This window comes from Salvelinus fontinalis, chromosome 37, assembly GCF_029448725.1.
Source record: "Salvelinus fontinalis isolate EN_2023a chromosome 37, ASM2944872v1, whole genome shotgun sequence".
Classification (NCBI taxonomy): Eukaryota; Metazoa; Chordata; class Actinopteri; order Salmoniformes; family Salmonidae; genus Salvelinus; species Salvelinus fontinalis.
The window spans coordinates 4,848,403-4,858,075 of record NC_074701.1 but is presented as its reverse complement, the minus strand read 5'-3'; the positions used below and the strand labels follow the sequence as shown (position 1 = coordinate 4,858,075).

The 9,673-nt window shown below is 37.2% G+C and overlaps 1 protein-coding gene across 2 annotated transcripts in view; it reads left to right on the top strand.

Moving 5' to 3' along the window:
* The first annotated feature begins 1,478 nt into the window (after positions 1 to 1,478).
* The window catches only part of LOC129835999 (receptor-type tyrosine-protein phosphatase epsilon-like), a 95,591-nt gene continuing 87,396 nt past the window's right edge, over positions 1,479 to 9,673 (top strand). The window contains exon 1 of one of the 2 annotated variants that reach the window (XM_055901709.1): positions 1,479 to 1,900. The gene's annotated coding sequence lies outside the window, so the exon portion shown is untranslated. Of the gene's footprint in view, positions 1,901 to 2,582; positions 2,606 to 9,673 lie in introns of those variants that run through there. The other variant, XM_055901710.1, reaches the window with a different exon arrangement.

The following is a 9,673-nucleotide window of genomic DNA, read 5'->3' as shown; positions in this document are numbered from 1 at the left end:
TGTTTGTTTGTGGGTGATTGTCTCCTGTGTCGTCGATGTATGTACCATACGGGACTGTTTGGTTGTTCGTTCGTTTTGATGTAGTCTGTTTCCTGTCCGTGAGTTCTACGTTTAGTTAGTTAAGTTCATGTTCAGGTTTTCGTCTACGTCGTTTTCTTGTTTTGTAATTTTGTAAGTGTTTTGTTTTCGTGTGCCGTCGTGTCAAATAAAGAGATGGCATATTTCCCTAATGCTGCTTATTGGTCCACTGATCCTTCTCTCCTCTCCTCGTCCGAGGATGAGGAGAACGACAGCCCTTACATTTATCCACTGGTACTATTATATATCAGGAGAATTAGTAGTGATGGGAAGGACTTTATCCACAGGACTGGTACTATTATATATCAGGAGAATTAGTAGTGATGGGAAGGACTTTATCCACAGGACTGGTACTATTATATATCAGGAGAATTAGTAGTGATGGGAAGGACTTTATCCACTGGTACTATTATATATCAGGAGAATTAGTAGTGATGGGAAGGACTTTATCCACTGGTACTATTATATATCAGGAGAATTAGTAGTGATGGGAAGGACTTTATCCACAGGTACTATTATATATCAGGAGAATTAGTAGTGATGGGAAGGACTTTATCCACTGGTACTATTATATATCAGGAGAATTAGTAGTGATAGAAGGACTTTATCCACATGACTGGTACTGTTATATATCAGGAGAATTAGTAGTGATGGGAAGGACTTTATCCACAGGTACTATTATATATCAGGAGAATTAGTAGTGATGGGAAGGACTTTATCCACATGAATGGTACTATTATATATCAGGAGAATTAGTAGTGATGGGAAGGACTTTATCCAGTGGTGCTATTATATATCAGGAGAATTAGTAGTGATGGGAAGGACTTTATCCACATGACTGGTACTATTATATATATATACTTGTTTTTGTTTGTTTTGGCACCACGTGGGTTATTTTTGATTAAACTGTTCCACTTTATCTGTCACCTCTGGGCTTCTTCTTTAATCTCCTTTTAATTCAGGTCCTGTCTCTTTCATGGAGCTGTATGTAATGAACCACACAGTACGGCTTAGCAGGGTTCGATTCCCACTGAGAGACGTTATGACATAGTCATGACATCACACACCAGGCACCACATTCCCCTTTTAGGGGGTAGTCTTCCCTCACTAAAATGTCCCAAAAGGGGTTCAATGGGTCTCTTCATATATATGGCCTTTAAAAAGGTTCTGTTTAGAACAGCAAAGAAGCCTGTTTTCTGTGGCTTCCTTTAGGACGACAGGAGGAACCTCTCCTCCTCCTCTCCCTCTACCTTTTTCTCGCCTGGTTTTCCTATAAAAGCCACATAATTAAATGTCTGACATCCTCTCCTCTTCCTCTCCTCCTCTCCCTCTCCTGGTTTTCCTATCAAAGCCACATAATTAAATGTCTGACATCCTCTCCTCTTTTCTCTCCCTCTCTTTTCTCTCTATTCCTGTAATACAGGTGGTGACCATCCCTTTAAGAGCGGCTCCTGTAATAAAGGTGGTGACCATCCCTTTAAGAGCTGTGTGTGCAGTGTGGATATAGTGTGATCCTGCCCGGAGAGCTGGATGTGGAGCAGTGAGTGTCTCTGCCTGGCTCACTCCTCTCACACACACCTTGCCGCAGCCTGGACAGAGGGACACAGAGACAGCAGCTACCCACTGAGCCTCTCTCCTCCCTGGGCTGTGAGACCGGACCTCCACCCCCTCCCCTAGCTGAGGACCAGGAGACCCCCCTCTAGAGACCCACAGCGGACTTCAGAGCAATGTGACCACTGACTGAACCAAGCCAGCACCAAACAGGCTGTTATGGATCTGAGAAGAAGAAGGAACAGCACACTGTGAATCCCTGCTGGTCCAGGTACTGTCCATAACATCTGGTCCAGGACCAGTCCATAACATCCCCTCTAAACCCTGCTGGTCCAGGACCTGTCCATAACATCCCCTCTAATCCCTGCTGGTCCAGGTACTGTCCATAACATCCCCTCTAATCCCTGCTGGTCCAGGTACTGTCCACAACATCCCCACTAAACCCTGCTGGTCCAGGACCATTCCATAACATCCCCTCTAATCCCTGCTGGTCCAGGTACTGTCCATAACATCTGGTCCAGGACCTGTCCATAACATCTGGTCCAGGTACTGTCCATAACATCTGGTCCAGGTACTGTCCATAACATCTGGTCCAGGACCTGTCCATAACATCCCCTCTAATCCCTGCTGGTCCAGGTACTGTCCACAACATCTGGTCCAGGACCTGTCCATAACATCCCCTCTAATCCCTGCTGGTCCAGGTACTGTCCACAACAGCTGGTCCAGGACCTGTCCATAACATCCCCTCTAATCCCTGCTGGTCCAGGTACTGTCCATAACATCTGGTCCAGGACCTGTCCATAACATCCCCTCTAAACCCTGCTGGTCCAGGTACTGTCCATAACATCTGGTCCAGGACCAGTCCATAACATCCCCTCTAATCCCTGCTGGTCCAGGTACTGTCCATAACATCCCCTCTAATCCCTGCTGGTCCAGGACCTGTCCATAACATCCCCTCTAATCCCTGCTGGTCCAGGTACTGCCCATAACATCTGGTCCAGGACCTGTCCATAACATCCCCTCTAATCCCTGCTGGTCCAGGACCTGTCCATAACATCCCCTCTAATCCCTGCTGGTCCAGGACCTGTCCATAACATCTGGTCCAGGACCTGTCCATAACATCTGGTCCAGGTACTGTCCATAACATCTGGTCCAGGACCTGTCCATAACATATGGTCTAGGTACTGTCCCTAACATCCAACATCCCCTCTAAACCTTGTTTAAATCAAACCTCTAACCTTGGTGCCAGTCTGTTTTTTGCCAATTCCTTATAGAATTGTCACGCCATATTTGGCTTGACAATGACATTGGAGTAAACAAACACACAGACTGATCTGGGACCAGGTTAGCAAACTTCCATTGGAGTAAACAAACACACAGACTGATCTGGGACCAGGTTGGGAAACTTCCATTGGAGTAAACAAACACACAGACTGATCTGGGACCAGGTTAGCAAACTTCCATTGGAGTAAACAAACACACAGACTGATCTGGGACCAGGTTAGCAAACTTCCATTAGAGTAAACAAACACACAGACTGATCTGGGACCAGGTTAGCAAACTTCCATTAGAGTAAACAAACAAACAGACTGATCTGGAACCAGGTTAGCAAACTTCCATTGGAGTAAACAAACACACAGACTGATCTGGAACCAGGTTAGCAAACTTCCATTAGAGTAAACAAACACACAGACTGATCTGGGACCAGGTTAGCAAACTTCCATTGGAGTAAACAAACACACAGACTGATCTGGAACCAGGTTAGCAAACTTCCATTAGAGTAAACAAACACACAGACTGATCTGGAACCAGGTTAGCAAACTTCCATTAGAGTAAACAAACACACAGACTGATCTGGAACCAGGTTAGCAAACTTCCATTAGAGTAAACAAACACACAGACTGATCTGGGACCAGGTTAGCAAACTTCCATTAGAGTAAACAAACACACAGACTGATCTGAAACCAGGTTAGCAAACTTCCATTAGAGTAAACAAACACACAGACTGATCTGGGACTAGGTTAGCAAACTTCCATTGGAGTAAACAAACACACAGACTGATCTGGAACCAGGTTAGCAAACTTCCATTAGAGTAAACAAACACACAGACTGATCTGGAACCAGGTTAGCAAACTTCCATTAGAGTAAACAAACACACAGACTGATCTGGAACCAGGTTAGCAAACTTCCATTAGAGTAAACAAACACACAGACTGATCTGGGACCTATTCTCCTACCAAGAGTGTCTGAATAGCTCTTTGTCATAAGTTCCTCTCTACCAAGTTAACTACATATTCTGAAACGTTGTGAGTTGGTGCTGATCATTCATCATAGTGTCTCTCTGCATAGTGGGAATGCTGCCATGGTTACCAAGGCTAGTGGTCAGATAGGTATCTCTCTGCATAGTGGGAATGCTGCCATGGTTACCAAGGCTAGTGGTCAGATAGGTATCTCTCTGCATAGTGGGAATGCTGCCATGGTTACCAAGGCTAGTGGTCAGATAGGTATCTCTCTGCATTGTAGGAATGCTGCCATGGTTACCAAGGCTAGTGGCCAGATAGTTATCTCTCTGCATAGTAGGAACACTACTGTATCACCATGGTTACCAAGGCTAGTGGTCAGATAGTTATCTCTCTGCATTGTAGGAACACTACTGTATCACCATGGTTACCAAGGCTAGTGATCAGGTAGTTATCGCTCTGCATTGTAGGAATGCTGCCATGGTTACCAAGGCTAGTGGCCAGATAGTTATCTCTCTGCATAGTAGGAACACTCTGTATCACCATGGTTACCAAGGCTAGTGGCCAGATAGTTATCTCTCTGCATTGTAGGAACACTACTGTATCACCATGGTTACCAAGGCTAGTGGTCAGATAGTTATCTCTCTGCATTGTAGGAATGCTGCCATGGTTACCAAGGCTAGTTGCCAGATAGTTATCGCTCTGCATTGTAGTAATGCTGCCATGGTTACCAAGGCTAGTGGCCAGATAGTTATCTCTCTACTATTCCAGATTTAGTCCTAATGATACCAACTATACTATTCCAGATAAAGTCATAATGATACCAACTATACTATTCCAGATAAAGTCATAATGATACCAACTATACTATTCCAGATAAAGTCATAATGATACCAACTATACTATTCCAGATAGATAAAGTCATAATGATACCAACTATTCTATTCCAGATAAAGTCCTAATTATACCAACTATACTATTCCAGGTAAAGTCATAATGATACCAACTATTCTATTCCAGATAGATAAAGTCATAATGATACCAACTATACTATTCCAGATAAAGTCCTAATGATACCAACTATACTATTCCAGATAAAGTCATAATGATACCAACTATACTATTCCAGATAAAGTCATAATGATACCAACTATACTATTCCAGATAAAGTCATAATGATACCAACTATACTATTCCAGGTAAAGTCATAATGATACCAACTATACTATTCCAGATAAAGTCGTAATGATACCAACTATACTATTCCAGATAGATAAAGTCATAATGATACCAACTATACTATTCCAGATAAAGTCATAATGATACCAACTATACTATTCCAGATAAAGTCATAATGATACCAACTATACTATTCCAGATAGTTTAAGTGATAATGATACCAACTATACTATTCCAGATAAAGTGATAATGATACCAACTATACTATTCCAGATAAAGTCATAATGATACCAACTATTCTATTCCAGATAAAGTCATAATGATACCAACTATTCTATTCCAGATAAAGTCATAATGACACCAACTATACTATTCCAGATTTAGTCCTAATGATACCAACTATACTATTCCAGATAAAGTCATAATGATACCAACTATACTATTCCAGATAAAGTCATAATGATACCAACTATACTATTCCAGATAAAGTCATAATGGTACCAACTATTCTATTCCAGATAAAGTCATAATGATACCAACTATACTATTCCAGATAGATAAAGTCATAATGATACCAACTATACTATTCCAGATAAAGTCATAATGATACCAACTATACTATTCCAGATAAAGTCATAATGGTACCAACTATACTATTCCAGATAAAGTCATAATGATACCAACTATACTATTCCAGATAAAGTCATAATGATACCAACTATACTATTCCAGATAAAGTCATAATGATACCAACTATACTATTCCAGATAAAGTCATAATGATACCAACTATACTATTCCAGATAAAGTCATAATGATACCAACTATACTATTCCAGATAAAGTCATAATGATACCAACTATACTATTCCAGATAAAGTCCTAATGATACCAACTATACTATTCCAGATAAAGTCATAATGAAACCAACTATACTATTCCAGATAAAGTCATAATGGTACCAACTATACTATTCCAGATAGATAAAGTCCTAATGATACCAACTATACTATTCCAGATAGATAAAGTCATAATGATACCAACTATACTATTCCAGATAAAGTCATAATGATACCAACTATTCTATTCCAGATAAAGTCATAATGATACCAACTATACTATTCCAGATAAAGTCATAATGATACCAACTATACTATTCCAGATAGATAAAGTCATAATGATACCAACTATACTATTCCAGATAAAGTCATAATGATACCAACTATACTATTCCAGATAAAGTCATAATGATACCAACTATACTATTCCAGATAAAGTCATAATGATACCAACTATACTATTCCAGATAAAGTCATAATGATACTAACTATACTATTACAGATAAAGTCATAATGATACCAACTATACTATTCCAGATAGATAAAGTCATAATGATACCAACTATACTATTCCAGATAAAGTCATAATGATACCAACTATACTATTCCAGATAAAGTCATAATGATACCAACTATACTATTCCAGATAAAGTCATAATGATACCAACTATACTATTCCAGATAAAGTCATAATGATACCAACTATACTATTCCTGTCACGCCCTGGCCTTAGTATTCTTTGTTTCCTTTATTATTTTAGTTAGGTCAGGGTGTGACATGGGGAAGGTATGTGTTTTTGTATTGTCTAGGGTGGTTGTATGGTTTAGGGGGTTAAGTAGAGTAGATGGGTTTGTGTTTAGTGTAGGTGTCTAGCTGTGTCTATGGTTGCCTGAATGGTTCTCAATCAGAGACAGATGTCATTAATTGTCTCTGACTGGGAGCCATATTTAAGACAGCCATAGGCACTAGGTTAATGTGGGTAATTGTCTATGTTGAAGGTTTGTTGCTTGTCTATGCACTTACGTCATTTAGCTTCACGCTCGTTTGTTGTTTTGTTTAGTTTGTATTCAGTGTTCGTTTCGTGTTTTCCCTTCTCTCAATAAAAGAGAATGTATTTTGCACACGCTGCGCCTTAATCCTCTCTCTCACCCATAGACGATCGTGACAATTCCAGATAGTAAAGTCATAATGATACCAACTATTCTATTCCAGATAGATAAAGTCATAATGATACCAACTATTCTATTCCAGATAGATAAAGTCATAATGATACCAACTATACTATTCCAGATAAAGTCATAATGATACCAACTATTCTATTCCAGATAGATAAAGTCATAATGATACCAACTATACTATTCCAGATAGATAAAGTCATAATGATACCAACTATACTATTCCAGATAGATAAAGTCATAATGATACCAACTATACTATTCCAGATAAAGTCATAATGATACCAACTATTCTATTCCAGATAGATAAAGTTATAATGATACCAACTATACTATTCCAGATAAAGTCATAATGATACCAACTATTCTATTCCAGATAAAGTCATAATGATACCAACTATACTATTCCAGATAAAGTCATAATGATACCAACTATTCTATTCCAGATAGATAAAGTCATAATGATACCAACTATACTATTCCAGATAAAGTCATAATGATACCAACTATACTATTCCAGATAAAGTCATAATGATACCAACTATACTATTCCAGATAGATAAAGTCATAATGATACCAACTATACTATTCCAGATAAAGTCATAATGATACCAACTATACTATTCCAGATAAAGTCATAATGATACCAACTATTCTATTCCAGATAGATAAAGTCATAATGATACCAACTATTCTATTCCAGATAGATAAAGTCATAATGATACCAACTATACTATTCCAGATAAAGTTATAATGATACCAACTATTCTATTCCAGATAGATAAAGTCATAATGATACCAACTATTCTATTCCAGATAAAGTCCTAATGATACCAACTATACTATTCCAGATAAAGTCATAATGATACCAACTATACTATTCCAGATAGATAAAGTCATAATGATACCAACTATACTATTCCAGATAGAGAAAGTCATAATGATACCAACTATACTATTACAGATAGATAAAGTCATAATGATACCAACTATACTATTCCAGATAGATAAAGTCATAATGATACCAACTATACTATTCCAGATAGATAAAGTCATAATGATACCAACTATACTATTACAGATAGATAAAGTTATAATGATACCAACTATACTATTCCAGATAGATAAAGTCATAATGATACCAACTATACTATTCCAGATAAAGTCATAATGATACCAACTATACTATTCCAGATAGATAAAGTCATAATGATACCAACTATACTATTCCAGATAAGGTTATAATGATACCAACTATACTATTCCAGATAGATAAAGTCATAATGATACCAACTATACTATTCCAGATAAAGTCATAATGATACCAACTATACTATTCCAGATAGATAAAGTCATAATGATACCAACTATACTATTCCAGATAAAGTCATAATGATACCAACTATTCTATTCCAGATAGATAAAGTCATAATGATACCAACTATACTATTCCAGATAAAGTCATAATGATACCAACTATACTATTCCAGATAGATAAAGTCATAATGATACCAACTATACTATTCCAGATAGATAAAGTCATAATGATACCAACTATACTATTCCAGATAAAGTCATAATGATACCAACTATTCTATTCCAGATAGATAAAGTCATAATGATACCAACTATTCTATTCCAGATAGATAAAGTCATAATGATACCAACTATACTATTCCAGATAAAGTTATAATGATACCAACTATTCTATTCCAGATAGATAAAGTCATAATGATACCAACTATTCTATTCCAGATAAAGTCCTAATGATACCAACTATACTATTCCAGATAAAGTCATGATGATACCAACTATACTATTCCAGATAGATAAAGTCATAATGATACCAACTATACTATTCCAGATAGATAAAGTCATAATGATACCAACTATACTATTCCAGATAAAGTCATAATGATACCAACTATTCTATTCCAGATAGATAAAGTCATAATGATACCAACTATACTATTCCAGATAGATAAAGTCATAATGATACCAACTATACTATTCCAGATAAAGTCATAATGATACCAACTATTCTATTCCAGATAAAGTCATAATGATACCAACTATACTATTCCAGATAGATAAAGTCATGATGATACCAACTATACTATTCCAGATAAAGTCATAATGATACCAACTATACTATTCCAGATAGAGAAAGTCATAATGATACCAACTATACTATTCCAGATAGAGAAAGTCATAATGATACCAACTATACTATTCCAGATAGATAAAGTCATAATGATACCAACTATACTATTCCAGATAAAGTCATAATGATACCAACTATACTATTCCAGATAGATAAAGTCATGATGATACCAACTATACTATTCCAGATAGATAAAGTCATAATGATACCAACTATACTATTCCAGATAAAGTCATAATGATACCAACTATACTATTCCAGGTAAAGTCATAATGATACCAACTATACTATTCCAGATAGATAAAGTCATAATGATACCAACTATACTATTCCAGATAAAGTCATAATGATACCAACTATACTATTCCAGATAGATAAAGTCATAATGATACCAACTATACTATTCCAGATAGATAAAGTCATAATGATACCAACTATACTATTCCAGA